General features: G+C 36.3%; 1 long non-coding RNA gene across 1 annotated transcript in view; it reads right to left on the bottom strand.

The window, feature by feature from the left end:
• Window positions 1-3,000: 3,000 nt before the first annotated feature.
• Window positions 3,001-27,934, bottom strand: part of LOC108523317 (uncharacterized) — a 79,391-nt gene continuing 54,457 nt past the window's right edge. The window contains exons 3-4 of the long non-coding RNA XR_001883791.1: window positions 3,358-3,396; window positions 3,001-3,117 (exon numbers count right to left, since the gene is read on the bottom strand). This is a non-coding gene — a long non-coding RNA (uncharacterized LOC108523317). The remainder of the gene's footprint in view (window positions 3,118-3,357; window positions 3,397-27,934) is intronic.

Below are 27,934 nucleotides of genomic sequence, written 5' to 3'. Positions count from 1 at the left end.
TACGAAACTTGTTATAACTTATCTGAACAGGATCTAATTTGAGGATAAGAATAAGAGAGTTTGAAAAGATCCACTATCAGAGCAAAATGTATTCTGTTAAAATGGAAGGAAGAACAAATAGCAAATTTATAGTGAAACTTGGGTGGAAGAATCGTGAAATCATTGTTGCCTTACAAAAATTTTATGAGGATAATGCCCCAAATAAATCAGCAGTTTTCAAATGGATAACTCATTTTAAGAAAGGACAAGATGATTTTGAAAATGAAACCCATAGTGGCAGACCATCCACATTAATTTGTGAAGAAAAAAACTCATCTAGTCCATGTCCTCAATAAAGAGGACCAACAATTAACAGTAGAAATAATAGCCAATATCACTGACATCTCAACTGGTTCAACTTATACAGTTCTGGCTAAAAAATCAAATTATAACAAACTTTCTCCTCAATCGGTACCAAAACCAGATCAGCTGCAGACAAGAGTAGAGCTTTCAATGTAAATTTTAAACAAGTGGAATCAAGATCCTGAAGCATTTGTTCAAAGAATTGTCATGAGATGAAACATGACTTTACTCATATGATCATGAAGACAAAGCATAATCAAGCCAACGGTTACTAAGAAGTGGGCATGGTCCAGCTAAAGCAAAGCAGACTAGTCAAGAGTAAAGGTAATGACAACAGCATTTTTGGGATTCTCAAGTCGTTTTGCTTGTTGGCTTTCTGGAGGGCTAAAGAATGATAACATCTGCTTATTATGAGAGTGTTTTGAAAAGTTAGACAAAACTTTAGCAGAAAATACCAAGGAAAGCTTCACTAGAGTTATTCTCCACCACAACCATGCCCCTGCTCATTCCTTTTATCAAACAAGGGCAGTTTTGGAAGAATTTCAAAATTATTACGCAATTGTTAGGCAACTACCTTACAGTCGGCTTCTGACTTCTTTTCATTTCCTAATCTTAAAAAAAAATCTGTAAAAGGCATTTATTTTTCTCCAATTAATAATTAAAAATGACGGCTGGGTGCGCTGGCTCACCCGTGTAATCTCAGCACTTTGGGAGGCTGAGGTGAGTGGATCATTTAAGGTCAGGAGTTTGAGACCAGCCTGGCCAACATGGTGAAACTCCATCTCTACAAAAAAACAAAAATTAGCTGGGCATGACGGCATACGCCCGTAATCCCAGCAACTCGGGAGGCTGAGGCAGCAGAATCACTTGAACCCGGGAGGCAGAGTTTGCAGTGAGCCAAGATCGCACCAGTGCACTCCAGCCTGGGTGACAGAGCAAGACTCCATCTCATAATAATAATAATAATAATAATAATAATAATTGTAATTAAAAATGACTGCATTGAGATGGTTAAATTTCCATGACCTTCAGTTTTCAGGAATGGACTAAACGGCCTGTATAATTGCTTACAAAAGTGTCCTGAATTTGATGGAGCTTATGGTAAGAAATAAAGTTTATATTTTATTTTATCTTTTAATTCAATTTTCACAAACTTTTCAAAATCACTTCATAGATGTCTATTGTAAAGTATAGTAATTTGACCCAGACACATTATTTAATCCTTAATTTCTTTCTTTTCAAAATTCTTTTGAATAAAATCTATTTGTCCATGAATATCAAGAAATAGGGTATCACATGGTTGTCTGGAAGTCTAACTAGAAATTACTTATCGAGAACTGCAAAGGGTCTGAGATTTCACCCTACTTGCAAGCTAACAAGTTAGCTTTTCATAGTTTCGTGAATGCTGACAGAAGACATGACATTTGAGGTCAGAAATTGCATTATTCTTGTCAGCCAGCACCTTGGAAGAGGCCAAGCCCGGGCCACAGTGGGATATAGTGTCCTGACCAAGAGAGATTGTGGGAGGATCATGGTGGACAGGAGGCAGGAGTAGATTGCAGCTCCCACTCAGAGGGACAGAGCAGTATGTGGAGGCATGCATCATGATCTTTTGCTCCAGAATGACTGCAGGAATACATTAGGAAAGCCAAGAGAACTTGCAGACCCTCTGAAGGACTTGGGAAGCACCCCAGATACTGTGAATGCCCAAACTGTGGAAGCTGGAAAGGGAGATCATCCACTCTGGAACACACACGCCCACTAGAGAACCTGAAGGTCTAGATTACGAGAAAAGATTCTGACCTTACCTGGAGCTGAGTCAATTTAGAGAGCTGAGCTAAACACAGGAGAGAGGAAGCAGCAGGAAAAGCCTTTATGGTCTCACTGGGTCCTCTAGCGAGCCATTTCTGCCCTGCCTCACAGGCATCCTTCAGGAGGCACTGGGTAAAGGCCACAGAGAGAAGCAAACTTCCAGCTGAACTTTGTTAACAATTTCAACCAAACCAGGAGAAGTCTCCTGGCCAGAACTCAAGGAAGGGAGTGAAACCATTGTGCAGACTCCACAGGTGGGGAAAGAAGGAAAGCCCTAATTGCTTTTGCAGCTGGGAGGTGGGTAGCCTGGGGCAAGTTCTCAGTCCTGCTCACCCACTACCTGGAAGCAGACTTGGGGCTGTTAGTGGGAGGCATGGTGGGAGTGAGACCAGCCCTTTGGGTTGTGTGGATATTGGATGAGGCCTGCGACAGCCAGTTTTCTCCCACTTCCCTGACAACCTGCGTGATGCAGTAGAGACAGCCATAATCCTCCTAGGAACATAACTCCATTAACCTTAGAACTTCACCCTCATCCCCAACAGAAGCTGCAGCAAGACCTGCCCAAGGAGAGTCTGAGCTCAGACACACCTAGCCTTGCCCCCACCTAATGGTCCTCCACTACCCACTCTGGTAACTGAAGACAAATGGCATATATTCTTGGGAGTTCTAGGGCGCTGGCCACCACCTCTTCCTCCCCATATTACTACAGCTGATGCTCTTTCTCCCCATATTACTACAGCTGATGCTCTCTTGAAAGCGCTACCTCTGGACAGGAGATCAACCAGCACAAAAATAGGGTATTAAGCAACCAAAGCCAAGGACTCTCACGAAGTCCATCTTACCCACCTGCCACCTCCACCAGTGCAGGTGCTGGTATCCACGGCTGAGAGACCCACAGATGGTTCACATCACAGAACCCCAAGTGCCAGCTCGGAGCCTGGTAGACTTGCAGATTGACTAGATCTAGAAAAGAGATAACAATCACTACAGCTCCACTCTCAGGAAATCACATTCCTAGGAAAAGGGGAAGAGTACTACATCGAGGGAACACCCCGGGGGACAAAAGAATCTGAACAACAGCCTTGAGCTCTAGACCTTCCCTCTGACAGAACCTACCCAAATGAGAAGGAACTAGAAAACCAACTCTGGTAATATGACAAAACAAGGTTCTGTAACACACCCTCAAAAATCACACTAACTCACCACCAGTGGATCCAAATCAAGAAGAAAGCCCTGATGTACCTGAAAAAGAATACAGAAGGTTGGTTATTAAGCTAATCAGGGAGGCACCAGAGAAAGGTGAAGCCCGGCCTACGAAAAAAAAAAAGATGCAAGAAGTGAAGGGAGAAATATTCAAGGAAATAGATAGCATAAATAAAAAACTATCAAAACTTCAGGAAACAATGGACACACTTATAAAAATGCAAAGTGCTCTGGAATGTCTCAGCAATATAATTGAACAAACAGAAGAAAGGACTTCAGAGCTCAAAAACAAGGTCTTCAAATTAATCCAACCCAACAAAGACAAAGAAAAAAGAATAAGAAAATATGAGCAAAGCCTCCAAGAAGGCTGGGACTATGTTAAATGACCAAACCTAAATATAATTGGCATTCCTGAGGAAGAAGAAAAACCTAAAAGTTAGGAAAACATGTTTGGGGGAATAATCCATGAAAACTTCCCTGGTCTTGCTAGAGACCTAGATATTCAAATACAATAAGCTCAAATAACACCTGGGAAATTTATCACAAAAACATCATCTCTTAGGCATACAGTCATCAGGTTATCTAAAGTTAAGAGGAAGGAAAAAATCTTAAGAGCTGTGAGGCAAAAGCACCAGGTAACCTATAAAGGAAAACCTATGAGATTAACGGCATATTTCTCAGCAGAAACTCTATTATGAATTGGGGCCTTATCTTCAGCCTCCTCAAACAACAGAATTATCAGCCAAGAATTTTGTATTCAGCAAAATTAAGCTTTATAAAAGAAGGAAAGATACACCCTTTTGCAGACAAACAAATGTTGACAGAATTCACCACTACCAAGCCACCACTACAAGAACTGCTAAAAAGAGCTCTAAATCTTGAGACTATTCTGGAAACTCATCAAAACAAAACCTTTTAAGGTGTAAATCTTACAGGACCTATACGGCAAAATACAATAAAAAAGAAAAGACCAAGGTATACAGGCAACAAATAGCACAATGTGTGGAATAATGGAATAGTATCTCACATTTTAATACTAATGTTGAATGTAAATGGCCTAAACGCACTCTGCTTAAAAGATACAGAACTGCAGCCTTATTTTATTTTATTTTATTTTATTTTCCAGGATATATGTGCAGGCCGTGCAGGTTTGTTACATAGGTAAATTTGTGCCATGGTGGTTTACAGCACCTATCAACCCATCACCTAGTTTTATTGCAACAAGAGAAAAAATTAACAAATAGGATCTAATTAAACTAAAGAGCTTATGCACAACAAAAGAAGCTATCATCAAGGTGAACAGACAACCTACAGAATGGNGGCAACTGGGACACTAGAATCACCCCTTGTTTGAGCGTCTGTTCAACATGTCACCTGTGACCACCAGGCCTTCCTTCCTATGTAGTGTTGTCCCCGCCCACCTCCCATCACCCTTGCTCTATGTAACACACTTTTATTTTCTCCTTAGCCCTTGCTACAGTCTAGTTTATCTTATTTTATTTTATTTTATTTTATTTTATTTTATTTTATTTTATTTTATTTTCCAGGATATATGTGCAGGCCGTGCAGGTTTGTTACATAGGTAAATTTGTGCCATGGTGGTTTACAGCACCTATCAACCCATCACCTAGTTTTATTGCAACAAGAGAAAAAATTAACAAATGGGATCTAATTAAACTAAAGAGCTTATGCACAACAAAAGAAGCTATCATCAAGGTGAACAGACAACCTACAGAATGGGAGAAAAATTTTGCAATCTATTTATCTGAAAAGGGCTAATACCCAGAATCTACAAGGAACTTAACCAAATTTACAAGAAAAAACAAAGCAAAACATTAAAAAGTGGGCAAAGGATATGAACAGCCACCTCTCAAAAAAAGACATACATGTAGCCAACAAACAGGAAAATTGCTCAACATCACCAATCATTAGAGAAATGCAAATCACAAAAACAATGAGATGCCATCTCATGCCAGTCAGAAGGGCAATTATTAAAAAGTCAAGAAACAACAAATGCTGGTGAGACGGTGGAGAAAAAGGAATTTTATTTTATTATTTTTTTGAGATGGAGTTTCGCTCTTGTCCAGGCTGGAGTGAGATGGTGCTATCTCGGCTCACTGCAACCTCCACCTTCCAGGTTCAAGTAATTCTCCTACCTCAGCCTCTCGAGTAGCTGGGATTACAGGCATGCATCATCACACCAGGCTAACTTTTTGTATTTTTGGTAGAAATGGGGTTTCTCCATGTTGGCCAGGCTGGTCTCAAACTACTGACCTCAGGTGATCCTCTTGCCTCGGCCTCCCAAGGTGCTGGGATTACAGGCATGAACCACCGTGCCTGACCAAAAAAGGAATGCTTTTACACTGTTGGTGAGAATGTATATTACTTCAACCATCATGAAAGACAGTGTGGCGATTCCTTAAAGATTTAGAACCAAAAATAACATTTAACCCAGGAATCTCATTACTATGTATATACTCAAAGGAATAAAATCATTCTATTATAAAGATACATACACATGTATGTCCATTGCAGCACTATTCACAATAACAAAGACATGGAATCAACCCGAATGCCCATCAATGATAGACTGGATAAAGAAAATGTGGTACATATACATCATGGAATACTATGCAGCCATAAAAAGAAAAAAGATAACATCCTTTTCAGGGACATGGATCAAACTGGAAGCCATTATTCTCAGCAGACTAATGCAGGAACAGAAAATTAAACACCGCGTGTTCTCACTGGTAAGTGGGAGCTGAACAATGAGAACACATGGACACAGAGAGGGGAACAACACTTACTGAGGCCTGTCATGGGAGTGTGCGGGGTGGAGAGCATTAGGGAAAAGAGCTAATGCATGCTGGGCTTAATACCTAGGTATCTTCTTTTTTCAATTGAATCATAGCCTAGCCCTGTCCAGAATTATTTCAAAATGCTGGTCAAAGACCTATAAGCTACAACTTAGAAGGCCTCAAGGCTTCAAAATCTCACTCTTATAATGAACTGAGCGTTTTCATACATTGACTGTGTGAATGCATATTGGTAAAATTACTTTAAATGTATACACTTTTTGACTAAGGAATTATACTTCTAGTAATTTATACTGATTAAATGATAGGACATGTTCCACCAAGTGGATATAGAAGATGTTCATCAAGGCATTATTTACAGTATTGAGTAACAGTCAACTAGTTAAATGACCAATGCGTTATGAAGAATAAAAAGTAGACAATAAAACAGTATTTATAGGTAAGACATATGTTAAAATAGATTTTTGTACAGTACGAGTGTGCATGTGTATATCTGTTTCCATACATGACAGAACCACATTTTAAAATGTGGATCAATGGGTTTCCATTCCCCTCTTCCTACACACACACACACACACACACACACACACACACACACACTTTCTTGTACCCAATCGTCTTCTCCTAGACCAAAAAATTAATATTGCCTTTCTCTAAACAGACTTTCAGAACCACAAGACTTAGGATCAATTTTTTCTTTTAAACTCAGGACAGATTTAAATCTCCCTTACAGATAGTAATCATAAATAGTAACAAAATACTTTTGCCTGGTTGATTTAGGTTGCCCAAAGAAGATCCCTATCATTGGCAGCTTGTATGTTCATTGGAAGCTTAGAAATACTAGAAGTGGTTCTGGTAGATCCTAGGAAACATGGGTCAGCAATCTCTATGTGGACAAAAGTAGAGAAGAGATCTGAAGAAACTGTGTGAAAGAGATGCTGCTTTTATATCCCATTTTAACTTCAGAGTTGAGAGTTGATAGTGGAGTGCCCTACCCAGATGGGAAAAGAGGTGAAAAAATGCATCATGACCAGAATGCTTCTTTGGTGTGCAAAACAACAAGTTTGGGGAAGATGTTGTAATGTAAGGAGTTTCCAGGACTTGGCTAAGCTGAAAAGAGATTATTATTTTAGAAATCTTGAAGGACAGGAAGGGAGAGTAAGGGAATGGGCCCTAGTAGTCAGGGAGTTAACAAATAACAGAATAGAGCACTGTGTTTGAAAGACAAGATAAGACTTTATGTGAGTAAGAAACAAGAGTTTCTGATCCAGAAGAATCAGAAGCATGATTCTTGATGGAGCTGGTCAAGTCAAGCAGAGTAGGTAGGGTAGTAGACGAAAGAATAATGCCAGGATGGGAAAGCAGGGCTTGCTTGGAAGGGGTGGTTTTATGAAGGAGAAGGTAGGAAGGGAGATTTTAAAAGCTCTACCTTAATTCATGGGTGGTTGATTCCTCTTTTCTACTGTTTAGGTCATGACCTATGTTTCAGTCATGATAATTGGATTTTTGCTTGGTTCTCAAGATTGTATCTTTACTCTACATCTTCTTTTGGTAATTGTGACATTGACTTGTTTTGGTATCCTTTAGTATCATTCTTGATAAGCTAGTGAGCCTCTCAGCCTCTTTAGAACCCTGACCTGATCTTTTGCAAGGGGACAAAATTCTATCCTTGAGTCTCAATCTTAGGGCCTGAATATGCAAGGAATAATAATAAACAAAAAAAAAAAAAGAGAGAAAATTATTTTCCTGCTAAGGGAAATAATTGACATCTGCTACCAGAAACTTTCCATATTATTTATTTTTAAAATTTCTATTGTGACTCTTCACCATCAGTTTTTCTTTCTGGACTGGTTGGGCTATGTTAGGTCTTGATGCCTGGCTAACACTTTATAAATGTCACCATATATCTTGGATATTATATGTTATGGGTTAAATTGTGAACTCCAAAAGTTATATTTTGAAATCCTACCTACCAGTACCTCAGAACCTGACTTTACTTGGAAATAGGTTAGTTGTAAATACCATTAGTTAAAATGAGGCCATACTGGACTAGGTGGGTTCCTAATCCAATATAACTGATATTCATATATAAAAAAAGGAAACTTGGACAGAGAGACACACATACACAGAGAATGACATATGATGATTGTAGCTACGTTTTCACAAGTCAAGCAACCCCCAGAAGCTAGGAGAGAGATTGGAAATCATTCCCCAGTGCCTTCAGAGGGATCTTGGCCTTGATGACAACTTGATCTCAGACTTCTAACTTCCAGAACTGTGAGACAATAAATTTCTGTTATTTAAGCCAATTGTTTTGTGGTACTTTGTTATGGCAGCTCCAGCAAACTAATACACTTTCTTCCAAGTGCCTGCCTGGAATTCTTCCTTGTATTATTACACATTTGCACTTTTCTCTAGACCAGTGTTGTGTAACAAAATTTTTGGTTATGATTAAATGTTCTATGTCTTCTATCTAGCTAGTAATCATTAGCCAAACATCACTATCAGCCACTTGAAATGTGGCTACTGCACCTGAGGAACTAAAATTTTTGTTTTATTTAATTTTAATTAGTTTACATTTACATTAAATGGCTACACATGGCTAGTAGTTACCATGCAGGATACTACAGCTTTAGAACTTGTCCTAGCCCACTAGGAGTGTCTACTTCTAAGTCCTGATCCTACCCAATTTGCATTTAGCCTTCTATGATCAGCAATATTTTAAGATCAAATAAGCCATGAATCCCACAATTTATCATTCAGGCTGCTAAACCCTATTGGTAAGTCTACTACTGAATGGTTGGATTTCAACCAACTGAAGGAAACAGCTAGCTTTTGGAGGATGTTGGATTCTAGTCCATACCCTATTTTCTTTCACTAGTCACTTTGATTCTGGTGAGCCTACTATCAAATTTTCCAGTTGTGTTAGTGGTTTTAATATAAATTATGACTATGGATTAAGAACTAGATGGTAATTACTGATGAATTTCAGCTTGGTCATGTGATCAGCCATAGAGGAGATTACTCATTACTTCAGTGACCTTAGTTAACATTGAACTGGTGCCCAGAATATACAAGGCTCTAACTCATATTTCCAATTATGTCTGACTTTCATGACTCAATCAAGCAGTACAAAGACTTTTACTCTTCCTTTATACTTTTATTTTTCTGATTCTTGTCACTAGAAAGTTAAGTTGTTTTTGTTTTCCTACGGCTCTTTATTTTGGACTAAAGCTTTCCCTAACATTTTCACTGGCTAAGACATTTATTTCTATTATTTGAAAAGTTTGCTCAGTTAAGTTTTGTATTATAATGCCAAATATGCACACATCTTTTTAATGAGACAGAGAATTTGTGCAACTGCATCATAATTTTTTTTTTTTTTTTTTTTTGCTCATAATTTTAAAAGAAATCAGGCTTTTAATCATTGGTGCCTGAACTAGAGTATCTATCAAAAAGTCTTAGCAAATTATTTCTTGACCCTTTACTCTGGTTTTAACTTTTACATTGTTTTACATTTATAATCTTATTTTCTCCATGTTACATAATTTTGAAAATTTTATTTTCATTTGAAACATCCTGGGGGCATTTGATTTCTGTTTGGATGAACGGAGGCAGGATGGCGCACTTCCGGGTTTTTCATCATCAACTTTTCCCGTGTGCGTGAAAATGCAGCTGGTGCCCAGGAAGGTGCAGACCAACCTGGCATGTGCCAGGTGATGTCAATTTGAAGAGACCAAGATTCACCTGGTCGCACCTACAGAATGCCCCCGACACACCCGTGCCCCGCCTATTGCCCTTCCACTCCTAAGAAAGCCGTTCCTGGCAGATGCGCTGCGCGGGCTTCCTCCGCCCCCATTTTTGTTGGGACTGCATCAGGAACTCCGCCCAAGAGCTCTACCGGGTGACTCTCTCGGCCTCCTTTGCTGGAGGCCGACAGACTTCACCCCCATACCTTCTTCCCTGAAGCTAGATGACCAAAGAATAAATTTGCAGTTTTGATTTTAGCCTTGCCTACTCGCTGGTTCTTTTGTGCTCACTCTGGTGGTCTTAGAAAAACAAATCAATTTCTTTATGAGGAAATTGTTTAATTAATATTTTATTTTGAAAGAATGAAATGGATTTCATTCTTGGAATGGATTAAAAGAAAATTGAAATGAATGTGCTGCATGAATGTACTTTTTAATCAGCTTAAAATAATATAACTAAAATTAAAAATAATGATAACACGAAATGCTGGTGAGGATGCAGAGCAACCGGATCACTTATACATTACTGGTGGGAATGGAAGATAGTGTGGCTACTCTGGAAGATAGTTTGGCAATTCATTTCAAAACTAAAAATAAACTTACCCTGTAGCCCATCAGTTGCACTCTTGTGCATTTATCAGATAAAATGTTAGACTTATTGTCACACAGGAATTTATACACAATGCTTATAGTAACTTCATGATAGACCCAAACTAGAAACCACTATTAAATAAATGATGGTATATTAGTACCACGAAATGCAAGTCAGCAATAAAAAGGAACAAACTATTGATATGTGCAACAACATGGAAGAACCTCCAAAAAATATACTGATTGAAAAAAGCCAATATTAAAAGGATGTATGCTGCACAATTCTATTTATGTTTTATTTATGAAATAACACAAAGATAAAGAACAGATGGTTCTTAGTGATTGCAAGTACTAGTGGTTACAGAGCGAGGGATGGGGTCGAGGAAGGAATGCACACAGTGGAGGATGGGGACTCACATAGTGGGAAAGAGTAGATGCGTGTGGCTATAAAGGGTAGTAGGAAGGTGTTATGTGATAATAGCACAATTTAGTATATTGATTGTTGTGGTGGCTTCACAGGCTATACTTGCAATACAATCGCATAGAGCTATACTCCCCCCCAACAGACACACACATGTAATTTTATGTATAACTAATGAAATCTATGGATCGTAGCAATGTTTATTTCTTGGTTTTGATATAATACAGTTGTGCAAGTTGTTAACATTGTACAAATCTGGAACAAGAGTGTGGGGACTTCTATGTACATTTCTTTGCAAACTCCTGTGAATTTATAATTATTTCAAAATAAAAAGATCTGAAACCATTCTATTGTAACAATTTTTCTTCCTTCCCCATAATACTTATGCTCGTATCCTTGACCCTACCTAAAATAAGGTAGCATCTTATTTTACTCCTTTTTTGATCTAAAGAATAGAAAACAAGCAAGTACTATTGCACTTGGTGTATATGATTTTATTTATTTATTTACATTTAATTATTATACAAACAATATATAGTATAGTAAAAATAAATTCAGACATTGTAAAATAATAAAGTATAACTTTTTCTCACAAGAATGTAGCTTAGTTTTCTAAAAATTACATTCTAAACAATTTCTTATTTGTTATTGAATACCTAGTATACATGGTTTTCTAAACCTGGACAATCCATAGGGAGTAAGGCAATCTGTCTTTGCTTAAAAACAAGAACTTAACAGTAAACAAAAAATAAATAAATAAGATAATTTTAGATCATGATAAAACATTTAAAGAAAATAAGAAAATATAATACAGAGTAATATGTGAAACCAAGGGAGAAGCATTGAGTAGAATGGCTGAGGAGAGTCATTCAGGAGATGACATTTGACCAAGATCTGAATGACAAAAGGAGTCAGTCACGTGAAGATTTGGAATCAGCTATGTTTCCAGTAGCAAAAACAGTAAGTATAAGGCCTGAGATAGGATTGAATCTGGCATGTTACAAAAGGGAAGAAGTCCATGTGGTTATGGTATCATGAAGAGTAGGTTTGGGAGATGAGAAATCAATGACAAGATCACTCAAGTCTGTGCAGACACGATAAACAGTGTGGATTACTATAAGTGAAATGGAAAGCTGCCAGAGTGTCGTAAGAAGGAGAATATCATGAGATTTTCACTATTAAAAGATCAATTTGGTTACTGTATGAAGAATGAATAATACAGAGGTGAGTAAAAAAGAGCATGGAGGAAGCAGGGTGACAAATTATGTCTAACAGTAGAGATAATGTCAGTTTAGACCAGAGAGACAGCAGTCATAAAATTATTATAATAATTGTAATAGTCCAGGCAAGAAACATTAAAGGTGGGTTTAAGGCAGTAGCAGTGGACTTTAGTTGGAGAAATATATAATTACATATATCCAACTTTTGACTAATTAGATACGGAAAGTGGGTGAGAGAGAGTAAAGTTTAGGATGACCCTCAAGTGATTGACTTGGGTGACTGGGTAAAGGATAATATTATTGACCACTGTGGAAAATATAGAAAAAAGAGCATTTTGGAATCTGAGAGGGCTAATTGCAAGTTTCATCTTGGATGTGTGAATTAAGGTCCCTGGAGGACAAGCAGATAGTGGTGGATGGTTGGCAATAGATACATAGATCTGAAATGCAAGAAGAGGTGAAGACTCAAAATATAAATTTGAAAATTATTACATAAGAACATGTCTGTGTATCCAAGAAGAGATCACCATCCTCAATACTGTGGCATATATACATTGAGAGTAATGAAAATGTGGGTAATATTTAAATTATAGTCTTACTACAACTACGGAAGATATACACACATGTACATTCTGTTTTCATTCAGGACTTTTTAATTTACCCTGGACTTGAGACTAGTGGCTTTTTGTGATCAAAATGCCAGTAAAATTCTGAGATTTCTTGGGCCACACAGGCCAAAGTAATCTACATATTCAGTGCAATCATTATCAAAATACCAATGACATTCTTCACAGAAATAGGAAAAATAATCCTAAAATTTATATGGGACCAAAAAAGGCCCAAAATAGCCAAAACAATCCTGAGCAAAAAGAACAAAGTTGGAGGCATATTGTCAGACTTCAAATTATACTACAAAGCTATAATAACCAAAACAGCATGGTACTGGCATAAAAACAGACATATAGACCAATGGAACGGAATAAAGAACTTTTAATGAACTTTTAAGCATCCTATTCTTTCTTTCATAACATTTATCACAATCTTATGTTGTTTAATTACTTGTATAATTATCTGTATTTTTTCCTGTAAGTCTTAGTAGTGTATAACATTAATGGTTAGGAGTTAAATCTGCTTTGCTGTTCCCTGAACAGTAAACTAGCATAATCTATGGTGTTGTAGATAGATGGATCAATAGATAGATAGGTAGATAGATAGATAGATAGATAGATAGATAGATAGATATTATTTATATTTAAATAAATAAATGAACAAGTTTGTAGAGTTTCTTGCATTACTGGCCTAAAGTGAAGACCAAGAATATATAGTCTCTGTTGTGAAACCAACAGGCCATTTGAACTAGAGCAAATAGTCCCCGTTTTGTTTTTCTTACATGCACAAAGAGAAAGTGAGAATGTATGTTTTCCCTTTCTTTTTATCTCCAAAAAACAAAACTCTATCCAGCAATCATGATTGAAGCCTCAAAATATATTGAATAGGTCTATAATGAAGGGGACATGTGTTTATTAGTATCATTGTGATATTTGTTTAAGTTATTAATATTTTTGTATATTTAGAAGCAAATTTAGGATTACATCTTCTGTCTCTGTGTCTCTCTTCTGCAAGATGATTTAATAAGATAAAACTCATACCTATTCATCACAAACAAAGTAAATTTGTGTGTGTGTGTGTTTGCATATCATCTAGGCAGCCATCTTGAAGGGCACCTTTGCCAATAGGATAAATTTTATCATGAAATTTAAATATAATACCTCTCTAGTCTATATAATTCATTCTTTGCATATAAAGCCAGAGGCTATTGATTTTATTGGGATCACAAAAATTATAAAATAATTCTAATTATTATTTTATAGGCTATTAGTGGTTCCAGCAATGAGAAAACTGTCATGTTTATTAATCTCTCTAAAAGACGGTATAATAAAATATACACCCTAGTCTTTATAAGCAAACATTCAAACAGGTCAACACCAGTCAGAAGACAACACACTTCTTCTAAATTACTAGTGTTTATCTTCCACTATGTTTCCATTTCTATGTGTCATATCTTCTATCTTACCAAAGTCTTGCTTCCTTTCTGTTGTAGATCACAGATGTTGGGCCAATAGTTTTATAAACTTGTCCTTACTTCTTGCTTTAAAATTGGTTCCACATTTACAGGACATTTTTGGAAACATCTATGAACTCAAATATTCAGAATTGTTGCTGATCTCAGAACCAAACAAAGCTCTCCCATGAAAGGACTAGGAGAGTTTTTTTTTTTTTTTTTTTTCATTTGGTTCTGGTACCTGATTGGATCCACTCCCCAAGAAACTTGAGATCATTTATCCTAAAATTATCCAGTAATTGAGAAAACTGGACATGGGGAAGACAGCCTTCCCACAGAAAGGGGCATTAGCAACAAATGGTGGGTCTCTGGTTCTGTAACTGAACCACTTAGGCTCAGCTACCAGAGTTCGAGGTAAACACATGGCATTTTTCCTCTTTCTCTTCCACTTAGGACCTGAGTAGAGGAGTAGGTTAACCAGCAAAATGTAGGATAAAGAGCATGTATTTTGAAGCCAGGTAGAACAACTTCAAATCTTGGTTCTCCCATTTTCTGCTGTGAGCTTTAATGTCCTTATCCACATATGGAGGACAATGTTATATACCACACCAGGATGCTGTAAGATTAAACAGGATGATGTCCTATATACAGTTCCTTGGACAATAATAAATGTGTACTAAAGTGTTGTTATTACTATTATTATTATGTATGGACTCCAGGATGTAACTTTATAAAGAAAATCATGGTTTGATGACACATATGTAGCAAGGAGAAACAAAGGGTGTTTTACCAATTGTAGAATCATTGCTTCTTTTTTCTATGTTCTTTGTTCTATCCTTGCCAGGTGTTATACCATCTCTTTCTCTCAACTACTTGCTCAGTAAGTACCATGCATCTAGTCACACCCCTAGTAAAGGAGTGACGTCAGGAATTAATCTAGACTTTTGAGTTATGGTTCTATGCCCTTTCCACTTTGACATAGACTTTTTTCCCTGCTAACTAAAGGGAACAATTGTAGCTATCCACAATTTCAAATGTAATGCTTCATAGTATATACTGAATAAACATTTGCAACAGAAGATGATAGAGGCATTATCTAAGGAAGAGAAAAAAAGATGAGTCAATTTAGGGAGACTGATAACAAGTTCAGTGTTGGAAATCAGTATGAGATTCTCTGAGCTATATGCATGGAGATAGCTCTAGTTTGCAATATGAAATTAAAAGTCAGGTCAGAGAAGGGGACTTTATATTCAAATTAGGTTGTCACTGAAGCTGCGTTGGTTGTTGAGACAATAAAGAGAGGTACCTGCAATATGTAGATTCTGAATTAGTTCGCATGTGGACACACATATATATTACTGTAGGTAAATAGATATTACAGAGGAACATAGGTGATACATAACGATCAGGCTTGCTTTGCATAGTAAATGAGTTTTCTAAAAAAATTAAATTTGCTATGTGCTAAGAAGCAATATGTATAATAGTTCTCAGTTTCAACTCTGAAGCCATTCTGCTGGGTGAGCATTCTGTCACTTAACACCTTGATCAAGTTACTTGGGTTTGATGTGTTTCAGTTTCCTTTTCCATTAAATGGGACTAACAATAGGGCCTACCTGACATATGGCTGGGAGGATTTAATTAAATATTTTACCTTTACAAACTGTTTAAACAACTTCTGGCACATCATAAGATCGCAGTAAATATTAACTATGATTGTATGGGAATGTGAACAAAATGCTTTGGGTGGATCACAGAGAGAAAATTAATTTCATCTGGAAAGGTGAAGAAAGGCTTTTCTTTTTCTGGACTCCTCTGTCTGCCATACTCACATTTGTACCTGAAAATCTACCCAGATGGCATCCTTTTCTGTAAGGCCTCCTTTTCTTTATCAGAACGAATCACTCTATTCCCTATGCTGCCTCTGGATTCTGTATCTCACCACCATCTATTGAATGGATCTTATCTGCTTGCCAGCTTGTTTCCTCTATTAGACTGAAATGGACTTTCTTGAGTTATCAACTTTGTATCTTTAAAACCTACCCCAGTACTTGGTGTGGAGTAGCTGATTATTTCTGCACATTGAACTGTTAAAATTACATTTATACTAAACCTTAACAATCCAAAGCCCTGGCAAATTTATAATTCTTAATTATAATAAAAGTAGTGATGACTACTTACTATGATCAGGCATTGTGCTAGGCATTTTGCATGCAATATTGTTTTTCAACCTTGTAGAGGATATTTTCTTTCTTTCCCTTTCATTCTCAATTTTGGTATAAATGCCACTTACGTAGAATATTGAAGATTAGCTTTTGAACATGTTAGGAGCATATAGTATAATAAATGTAGAGAAAACTACAGAGTAAAAGTAGAAAAATTACCTGAGGACTTATCCTGTTGCCTATTAAAGCATATTTCATTATAAACAATTAGGCCAGAATTTTATGCCAAAATAGATGTGTAGATCAATAGAAGAGAATGTCCAGAAAATAAAGTTTTTTTCCCAAACAATTAAATTCAGACAACTGGGTAATTATTTGAAACAAATAAATAAAAGCTAAAATCTCATAGCACTTCTTACAGTAAAATGAATCTCATAATTTGAAGACTGAAATCTTCTCATTGAAAATAAAATATATGTGAATATATTACTATTTAGGGGCTTGAAAAGGCCTTTTCTAAGTTTATGACAAAGGCAGAAATTGTATTTTAAAATTGAAATTGATAGAATACAATGCATAATTTCCATGCAACAGAAACATGGAAGAAAAAGATGTCAAAACTATATTAACAATATAAAGTTGGAAAAAATATTTGCAGCAGCTTCAAAAAGACAAGGATTAATAACCTTAACTTACAATAAACTCTTAAAATAAATAAGGAAAAAACCAGCAGTTAGGGAGGCGAGGTGGGAGGATTGCTTGAGCCCAGAAGTTGAGACCTGCCTGGGTAACATAATGAGACCCTGTCTCCACAAGAAGCAAAGAGAAAAGAAAAGAGTCTTGCAAACAAACAAAACAAAATGAATTAATGACATAACTAGGCAGCTGTCAAAAGAAGAAATATCAATCACTAATAAAAATATTTAACTAACAGGTAATGAAATATGTGAAATTAACTCATATTGAGATAGCAATTTAAAATTATCAGATTGAGCATCATTTTCTAACAGAAAAAATGTAAAATCTATTGTTATTAATAGTAGGTGTATAGGAAAATAGCTTGTAACATAAATTGCAAATGAGGATGTAACTTTATGCACTGTTTTGAAGAGTCATTTTGCAACAGTTTATGTAATGAAAACTTACAAAAATATCTATTCCCTTAAATGCAGCAACTCTATACCTAGAAGTTTATACTAAGAAAGGAATCAGACTTGTGTGAAAATGTAAATGTACAAAGATTACAGCCCAGCAGTCCTTATTTACAATACTGCTATCCATTGGGGACTTTGGAATAGAATACCAATATATTGGTTAGTTATCAGCCATTAAAAATGAAGGCCTGTATTCACTGATACGAGGGTGACCATAATACACTGTAAAGTATAAAAGCTGTTATTAAAATATCACACTTATGATCTCAGCAAGAAATACGTGTGGACATTCGGGAGAAGTAGGGAGTTCATATCAAGGTGTAAAAAATATATATAAAGGTTATGTCTAGGGTGGCATTTTAGGTGATTTTGATTTCTCTCAAACAGATAGATGATAGGTAGGTAGGTAGATAGATAGATGATAGATGATAGATGATATGCACAGGTATAGTTAGATACATACATACACACAAACATACATAGATATGTAGAAAGTTAAGATAAAGAGAGAGAGAGGAGAGAGAAAGACTAAGCAGCTTATGTCACCTCTGTTTCCTGTTTCTAAAAAGAATTAGACAGGTTTGCTGTCTCCTCTACAAGTAGAGAGGGGGAAACCTGACATACATGTATACATGTATATATGCATATCTGTATAAATGACTATGTTGTCTAGAATAAATTAATTGTGCATTTATAATTGCAACATTATTGTTATTGTGAGAAAAGAAATAAATTACCCACTAACCAAATAGATTTAAAAAATACACTCTTGTAGTTTCCAGTGGCACTAGCTAAGTACTTGGAAATGGTCATTTTTAAGGCCTCTCCCTGTGTAGTTAGAAACACAGCTGCCAAGTCTTGCACATGAATAAGTCTAAACTCTAGATTTTGTTTTCCTATTTTTTTCTTCTCTTAATTTTCCAGAGTCTAGGGAAAATAAAACACCATGAAGTATTAGCCCATGGAAAAGTGGTCAGGGGAAAAGGCCATTTTCAAAACCTTCTTTTTAAATATAATTTGTTTTGTTCTACAACCTAGTCGTTCAAAACACCCATGATTTGCAGTCTAGAATTCCAGATTTATTTCCCATGGAATGCCAGATACGTTTTCCAGATGTGTTTTTTTGAGGCTGTATTATTTATCACAGGTGTAAGATTTTCTATCTCTAATTAGCCGAAGGGGAGAGAGTAAACCTGTCTAATTCATTTTAGAAGCAAGATACGGAAGCTATATAAGCTGCTTAGTCTCAAAATAGATGTGCTGGCAGGTGCCTATCATTGACCTGTTACATTGACATGTGCCACTTGGTCAGAATTTGGTTAAGATGGTTTTTCCTGATAAAAATATATATTTCTAAGTGAAGTACAAAATAGCATTTTGGAGAATGTACTTTTTAAAATTGTTTTAATTCATGTAGAGTGTGAAAACCCAACAAACAAATGAGAGCAGAGATCTAGCTGCTACTGAGACACTGCCTTTCCAGTTCTTTAAAATATTGATCAAATATTAATCGTCTTTTAAATATTTCTATCATGTCTTTTCTATGTTTCTTTGTTGAAAGACAATTTTCTATACCTTCTTAGAAATTTTCCTTTAGCTAACGATGTTGACTTTTGCTACTGCTGCTAATAATGACAACGATGGAAATAGAAATTGCTTTATTTATTACATACTCATGAGAAACACAATGATCGTATTATTATTATTGCCATTTTATAGATAAAGAAACTTGGGTGTGAAAAATGACTAGTAACTTAGTGGAGCTGGAAATCAAGACATTCTGAAGTGGAGAAAATATATTTCTTTTAAGTGGAGACAGAACGTACATTCAAAACATCCTTTTGCACCAGCTACTATCTTCTTCGGCGTTATCAATCCCCTTTTCTTCAAGGTGTTCTACAAATTCTTAAAGGCCTGCACAGATCAGCAGTAGTCAGGAGTATAGAAAAATAATAAAAAAGGTGACAGCTGCACTTAAGACAGTAAAACGCCAGCCTAGCAGTAAATAAAAATGATGCCTGGCTACTTCCAAACTTCTGACTACAAGCTAGTACTTTACTGCATTGCCTTTCTCTCATGGCTTTCCTGAAGCCTATTTGGTATGCCATTCTCAAATATGTCTGATTTTTGCTTCTGCCCCACATTATATTAGGAGAACCAACTAGAAATAAATAAGCAAACAAATAACTAACAATTGTTGGATGAATAAATGAATGAATCAGTGGATTAACCTTATTTTGTAAAGATTTTAATAAATATATGTAAAGATATAGAAAACTATATATTGCTATTCAAATTTTTAAAAGTGTTTGCTAACTAAAATGACCGCATAGATCATACCAATGTTTTCATTTAATGCTTTTGAGAAGCACTAGACAATGCAATACACCATACACATTTGTAAAATTAAGCATCAGTTATGTACATAAACATGAGCTGGCTAACTTTTCTTCTGTAAAGTATGTATCAAGCTTTGGCAAGAATTTTTCATTTGCTCTTCTTGAGATTGAAGGCTTCAGAGGTCACAGAAGCCCCAGATATTTATGCAGAAATTTGTGTTGTAAGTAAATTGGTGAATTTTTGTCTTTGCCATGTTATTTTAAATACCCTTTACCGGTGCTAGTTTTCCTGTTACGTTTGTCCTACCGTAAGTTATGGCCCCACTTATTTCAATGGCCAGCAAAATAAATTATCTTTTGATCATTTTTCTCCTTTATCTTAATATAGAAATTATGTTATATTCTTCTTTTTTCTTCCCTTTTCCTCCCCTTATTTCTTCACTCGTTTTCTTTAACAGAAAATTGTGAGTTTATATCTATGAAAGGTAACTACAAGAAGTGAGACAGATATTCATGCATATATCACAGAATAGTATAATTGCTAGAATATAATGGCCTAAAATGTGCTTGATACTAAAATTGTATATGAAATAATTAAATTTTTCTTTTGCATGCCAAGACACTATTTGTATCTTGGGGACTGTGATGGGCAGAACTTAAAGGGACACCATGTTCACAACCTGTATGGGGAGACTTGCTTCTTGCAAATAAAATATGACAAAGCATGTTGGGATGTCACTCTTGTGATTATCACTCTGTGTGTGTGTGTGTGTGTGTGTTTTGCTAACACACATAGGAAACGCTTTTCAATTTGTCTCACTTCTTGAAGAAGTAAACTTCCGTGTTGTGAACTGCCTATAGGAAGGGCAATGTGGTGAGAAACTTCAGTTCTAGCAGTTGAGAGCAGCCTCCAGTCAACAGCCAAAAAAAAAAAAAAAAAAAGGAACCTCAGTCTTACAACCACAAGAAGATGAATTCTGCTAACAACCTGAGGGAGCTTGGAAGTGGATCTAAGCCATGCCTGGACTTCTGACTCATGGAATTGTGAGGTAATAAATGGGTGTTCTAAATAATTGAGTGTGTGATAATTTTTAAAAAAGCATTGAAAACGAATTCAGACCCTAAACATCAATTATCATTTTACTTATTCATGTGTGCAAATGGTAGGCTATACAACTCCAGTTGAGAACCTGCTGGATAAAACAAAGTATATCAGAGTTATTTTCTGTCATTTGACTTGAATCTATAAGAAGTTTATTTGAGTGAAGAACAGTCAGCTTGAATGTTTAAAATAGGAAGAGGGATGCCTTTTATTTCACGACTTGATTTATGGATATAATAATTGCACATCTGCATTTCATTTCATGACATGGTCTCAATAATGTTGCAGTCACCTACAAAGAGTTTTAAAATTGCATTATGCAGAAAAATCTACTATGTATGAACTTTGAATGGGAAAAAAGGAACACCACTGCCAGTTTTAAAAGACACTTATTTAGATTAAATAATTTCTACATAAAATTATACAGATAATAAATATTTTTGAATATTCTGTAACCATGAAATGAAAATATTTTGGTGAATCAAGTCATAGACATGGAGGATTCATAACTCTTATCTTTTGAATTTATAGTAAAGAAATTTTTTAGGAATGCTGTTTGCACAGCTTTAATAATCCCAGGCTTCTCACAGGGCATTCATATTGTGATGTCATAAAAACCTCAAAAGTTTATTTAGGAAGTCGGGAAGAGTGTCAGTAACCATGTGTTGAGTGAAAGCAAAAATAAACAGCCAAGACATAAAGGTGCTAAATGGCTACATTTAGAAGCATTCTTGCTTTCATCCAGCTAATGCCAGAATTCCTACTTTTTTTTTTCACAAAAATATGCTTTTGCCCATGATTTGGATCTTAGAACCTCCTATGTATTTGGCCTGCTTGATTGACCACCTACAACCTCTTGCCTGGATCCTCAGCATCTTTTTTTCTTTCTATTGGCTCTTCTCCTTTGGCACACAATCCCACCACTCCATAATCTTTTATTTTCTGAAAATCCTTCTCCAACTCTGACGCCATCTTCTTCTTCATCTGTTATCTTATCTACATACTTCCAGTTTCAGTCCAATTTTCTCTTATTTCCTACTTCAACTGTTTCTTAAAATCTCTTCCTGGTCTTCACTTTCTAATCCACGCATCACCCTGCCAAAAGAGTAACCTCTCCAGTACACAAGTCTTATTATATTATTTTCCTACTTCAGGAGTTCAGTGGCTCCCCTTCACCTTTATTCTAAAAGAAATTCCTCTACATGCCATGAAGAGTCCTTTGCTCCATCACCTACCATTTCTGCAGCTCTTTCCCTGCCTGCCCTTCTCCTACACACTCTCTTAGAGTTTGCATTCCAGGCATCTATGTACTTATCTCATCTTAGTCTTATCTCATTGTGCCTATAAAACCATATGTTACTTGAGAATAGGACCTGAGCCTGGTAATAAATGCTTATCAAAAAATGAACAACTCGAATTCTGAATCTGTTATTGGCCTGCCAACAAAAGGTCAGTATGGTTGGTTGTTGTAGCCAGTGAGTCTGAGTAAGATCATGATGCACAGATGTGGGATTTACTTGCAAAATAACCACTCCAAGACTTTTTCAAGACAGCAGCATACTTGCTCACTCCACAATATCAATGTGATAAATGTTCTGTCTTTGGGTCGTATTTCTATCCCCTTTCCTGCAGACTGAGGCTAAACACCTAATCTTAGAGCTCTTCTCCCCCTCAAGCCTGGGCTCCTTTCTTGGCCTCATGGACCACTAAAGGTTTCATATTTTAATGTTTTTCTTAGGGTCTGAGTAACTTCTTTTCTGATTAGACAGGACATGAGTGAATAATATTTGCATTAAGGGAAAGAGGCTGTCTTGGGTCTTTGCTAAGCAACCCAGGAGGGAGACAAAGCATGCCTGGAAGTGAAATACCAGGACCTGAGAAACTCAGTGCATATGTGGACTACACAGTGAGTCAAAACAAACCCTCATGTGGCAGCTGCTTTTTATTATATGCTGCAATCTCTGAAGTTTATTTCTTGTTTTTATCCCCTCAGGATCAAAATCTTCTCCATTGGCCTTACACATACAGAATTTCAGTCTGGAAGGGTTAGACTTTGACTACAAGTACTATAATCAGTTCTATGAGGACTAGAACCAGTGTGCTTACACAGTTCATAGAAGACGTGATGCTTGACATCGGGGTGTTGTGGAATGATCCAGCTGAAAGATACCCCAGATACATGATAAACATACAGCCTATATTTACTAGGGTGGTTTGCAAAGGGCTAGCTCTGTTGTGCCTATAAACATATTAATATCTGTTAGAAAATAAGATTATTAGGCCGGGCACGGTGGCTCATGCCTTGTTTTCTCTTGAAAACAAATGTTAAGTTCAAGACCCTAGAAAACTACAGAGTTTCCATAACCAAGACTGTTTTTTATGTTTACATTTATTTTCATTTTGTATATTTCCTAAAGCATATCATTATTCAACAGTTCACTTTTGGTTATGCTTCTTCTCTTACTCAGGTTTAAGTTGAATTTATAGTTTTCTATCAGGTCATGTGTCAATGATTAGAATAAAATTTTTATTTATTATTAGGTTTATCTAGTCTATATATCAGTGTCTTGTAGCACATTCCTTGAATCAACATCATAAGTTTGTTGTCTTTTAAGTAGGAGCTCACGTAAAACACATTACAAACTGGCTGGCATCCATTATTTATGAATATATTTTACTTTTAAAAGTAGACTTTTAGGTTTAGTTTAGGAAAAGAAGGGAGAGTATCCACAGGTATCCCTTCAGCTAATGGCAAAGATTGCTGCCCCTATTTTAGAGGAGTATCCTTGGATCTCTGATTCTAGAAGTCACCCTGTGATGCTACCTCTGTTTGGGCAAATTGTGCACAGGTCTGGTGGCACAATTCACACATATATGAGGCTTAAAACAGTTTCTGTTTAGAAGCCACTGATGACCAGATGTGGCAATCTCACACTTTCCTTCTAATCTCAGACATTTTGGAAAGATGCTGTAAAGAGTTTTCATTGGCTACATTCGAGTTTTTTCTTTCCTCTTGAGCTATGCTCTCCATCTTGCTGTCTCCACATTGCCTCCTATTTGACTTTTATGACTCTGGACTTTTGAATTGACGCTTATTTGGACTATGTACTTGTTTTGCGTTGGACTCCATCTTTCAAATACTCGTAATGCCAAGTCTGGTGCTATAACTTATCCTTCCTCACTCACATAATCTGATTTAGCTGCTGGTACCTGGATTTCTTTCTTGCCTGGAAATGAAATCCACACCTGGCTATTCCTTTTTTTCCCAAGTTCCTGTAGAGGACCACACTCCTTAGAATCTGTGGGTCTTATGTTTCTCCTGCCTACGGGAGGATGTCTCCTATTGCCCCATTTTCATTCTTGTTAACTCAAAGTTTCTCCAAGTGTGAGCCATAACTGTTGCAGTCTCACTCAGGAGTAGGCCACAGGAATCTGAATATTAAGCTACTAGGTTACTTTTTTGACTTTAAATTATGAGAATGACTTTTTTGTTTTGTTTTGTTTTGTTTTTGAGACGGAGTCTCCCTCTGTCGCCCAGGCTGGAGTGCAATGGCACGGTCTTGGCTCACTGCAAGCTCCGCCTCCCGGGTTCACGCCATTCTCCTGCCTCAGCCTGGGCGACAGAGCGAGACTCGTGGTGGTTAGCCCGCCACCACGCTCGGCTAATTGAGAAGGACTATTTTAAAACTTATTCTTCTCTACTCTCATCTTGCAGCTCCGTCTTGTTTTATACCATTGACTCTCTTTTTAGCACTCCAACATTCCCTTGTTACCTTGTCTTCTCACCACCTCATCTATTATCCTACCTTCCTTGGTGTCCACAGCTCCACTTTCTTTCTGCTACTTAAAACGAACTCTTCCTGCTCCTACTGAAAGCCGATCATGCTACAAGTGCCCTGGATACCATTTCTTCTTACTTGCTCAAGAATTTTGTCCTATAATGATTCCCTCTCCCACAGCATTCATTTTTTCCTTCTCAAAATAAAACCAGTAAGCAAACAAAAACCTTTCTAAACCTCACGTTGTATTCACCCCCACTCTTCTTCTGTCCCATTAACCTCCTCGGCTTTACAGCAGAACTTCTTCAGAGAGTTGTCCATGCTTAGCCTTTCTACTTCTTTGCCTCTCATTTTCTTATTAATTTATTCTAACAGATTTTTCTCCCACTGCTCTACTTAAATTCCCCTTGGTGTTGTCACAAAAGACCTTCATGGTGACAAATGCATTAGTTCTCCCTTGAAGCATTGTTCTATTTTTGGTTTCTGGAATACCACTATCTTTTGGCTTCCCCCTACTCTCAACAGACTCTCCTTCTCCCTCTCCTTTGCTGATCCCTCTACTGGTTTTTACCATTAATGCTACAGTGCTCAAACTATGGATGCTTATTCTTCCAATCATATTTACTCCCTGGATGACCTTGTCCAGTCTCATGATTTTAAAAACCATCTATGTCCAATAACTTCCAAATTCCTGTGTCCAGATCCCAGGATTCCACTGAGCTCCTGAATGCTGTATTAACTGCCTTCTTAGCATCTCCACTGGAATGGAAAACAGGCATCACAATCTTCAGATACCAAAAACTAAATTATGATACACTATGTGAAATGTCCACCCAAATGCTTGGCACATGGTAGGTGCTCACTAAACCTAAGGTTCTCCTCGGGAAAATATGAATGTTCATGTTAGAAAAACTGGCAAAGATAAAGCAATACAACCAAAAAAGAATTATTAATTTTTATCTCCCATTGTCTCCTCCCTTAATCATTCCCTTCTCAGTAAATGGTCCTACCTATAGCATGGATTAGAAATATAGGAGTTGTCCTTATTTCCACCCTTTCTCTCAGATACCTCTTCATATTTATTAGTAATTCCTGTGACTTTACAGTCTAACTATATTTTGACTCTTAGCATTCTTCCCTACCATCACCATAACCTCATTAGTTCAAGATGCCATCTTCTTTCTTCCTAGATTTTGGCAATCACCTCCTAGTTTCACAATCTCTAGCCTTGTCTTACCTAGAGCCTTTTCTCATAGAGTGAAGTGATCTTCTGAAAATGTAAATCAGATTACTTTAACTCTTCTCTTCAGATCTTCTAGTGGCTTCCCATGATGCTCAGGACAAATCCAAGGTGTTCACTATGGCTAATTCCTTCCAGACCCTGCTCCCTCAACCAAAGTCTTTTCCATTTTTTGCCATATTTAGTTCTTCTGTCAAATAGGCTAGTTGTTTCTTAAATCTGCTAAACTTACTCCTACCTCCATAACCTTTGTAGCTGCTATTTCCTATGGTATTAAACTCTTTTCTCAAATATCTCTGAAGTGTTTATTCCTCTTAATCTTATGAAATTACTTTTGGAATATAACCTCCTGAGAAAGATCTTTCCTGTGCACCTTAGCTAATATGTTGCACTCTTTCAGTATTTATACTCTTACTCTGTTTTATTTTCTCTGCACCACTATATTATCTATTGATGTTAATATTTTTTATCACACACTAGTCACTAGTTTGTAAGTTCCATGATGACAAAAGGTTTGTCTGCTTTGTTCACTGCTACATCCTCAGCTTCATGAATAGTATCTGATATATAATAGCTATTCATTAATACTTGACATATAGATGAATATATAACATCTTCAAATATGCCAGATTTTCAGAACTGCAATGTTATTGCAATTTTTATTATTTTAAAGATGACAAATATCTGAGGCTTATACTTATTCAGTGACTTACTCAAGGTTAAAACATAAAGGATTAGTTTAATCCAAATGACATAAACTCTATCATTCTCTATTTTACTTGATGTTTAGTGCCTTATCAGCTAGTATACTTGTTTTCAAGAAAAGCATGGAACCACTTATTTTGAGATATTTCCCTAAAACAAATGTGTCTTCAAATTCATGGCACGGCTTATATAAAAGTCTTATTTTCAGCTGGTAAGATAGCTGGTTGTTTTAAAAATATTATCCACTGTTCCTAGTAAAGACTAAAAGAAAACTCAGAGTCTTCCCTAACAATACCATGCAATGTGGATATATGCACCTTAAAAAGAGTCTATCCACAATACACATTTGCATTGAAGGTATGCAGGAGAAAGGATTTACAACTACATACAGTGCTTTATTGAGCAGATAGACAAAGCAACAATCTCTGCCAAGTCTAAACTTCATTTTTGTATGAATAATCAACCTTAAATTATAGATTTATGCCAGTTGTATATTAATAGCCATATTAGTTTGTTTTGAAACTTCTAGGATATTGGCACACCTGAAGAGGTTTTTAAATATGCAGATGGTTCAAATAAGGCACAGGTTTTATAGGGTTTTTACAAGTAATTTCAGAATAAAATTTATAAGAGTTTGACAACATCTGTCTTTTCCAGTTGAAACTTTCAGGGTAATACAGATGAAGAAAGTGGGAGTGTTATTCTGAGGGAGTTGTTATTACAGAAAGAAAATAAATTGCTGGCTCTTAACATGTATAATAGAGAAATATAGCCCACTAAACACTTTGATAAAATTGGTAGATATCTGGTAAAACATAAAATAGCAAAACTGGAATAAAAAATAGAAAATGACTATTTTAACAATTAATTAAATAAATGGAAATATTGATCTCCAACAACCCCTTTCCATCACCCTTCCCAAAAAACTCAGGAGTAAGTGCTTTTAAAGATGAGTTCTACTTAACTCTCAAGAGACAGATAATCATTCTTATAGAAATTGCTGGAAAAATAGAAGCAAAAAATGCTTACATCATTTTGTAACCATACTGGAAACTTGATTCCAAAAGTTGATAAAGACCATTTTAAAAGAATATATAGTCTGATTACACTAATGAATGTATATTGAATAACCAGATAAAATCTTGGCTAACCTAATTCAATAGTATCTTAAAATGAGTATAATATTATTATCAAAGAGAATTAATCCCAGAAAATAAGGACATTTTAACATTAGAGA

Source organism: Rhinopithecus bieti, unplaced genomic scaffold, assembly GCF_001698545.2.
Source record: "Rhinopithecus bieti isolate Rb0 unplaced genomic scaffold, ASM169854v2 scaffold_68778, whole genome shotgun sequence".
In the NCBI taxonomy this organism is placed as follows: domain Eukaryota; kingdom Metazoa; phylum Chordata; class Mammalia; order Primates; family Cercopithecidae; genus Rhinopithecus; species Rhinopithecus bieti.
The sequence above is the reverse complement of the archived record's forward strand: the minus strand, read 5'-3'. Positions and strand labels throughout refer to the sequence as shown.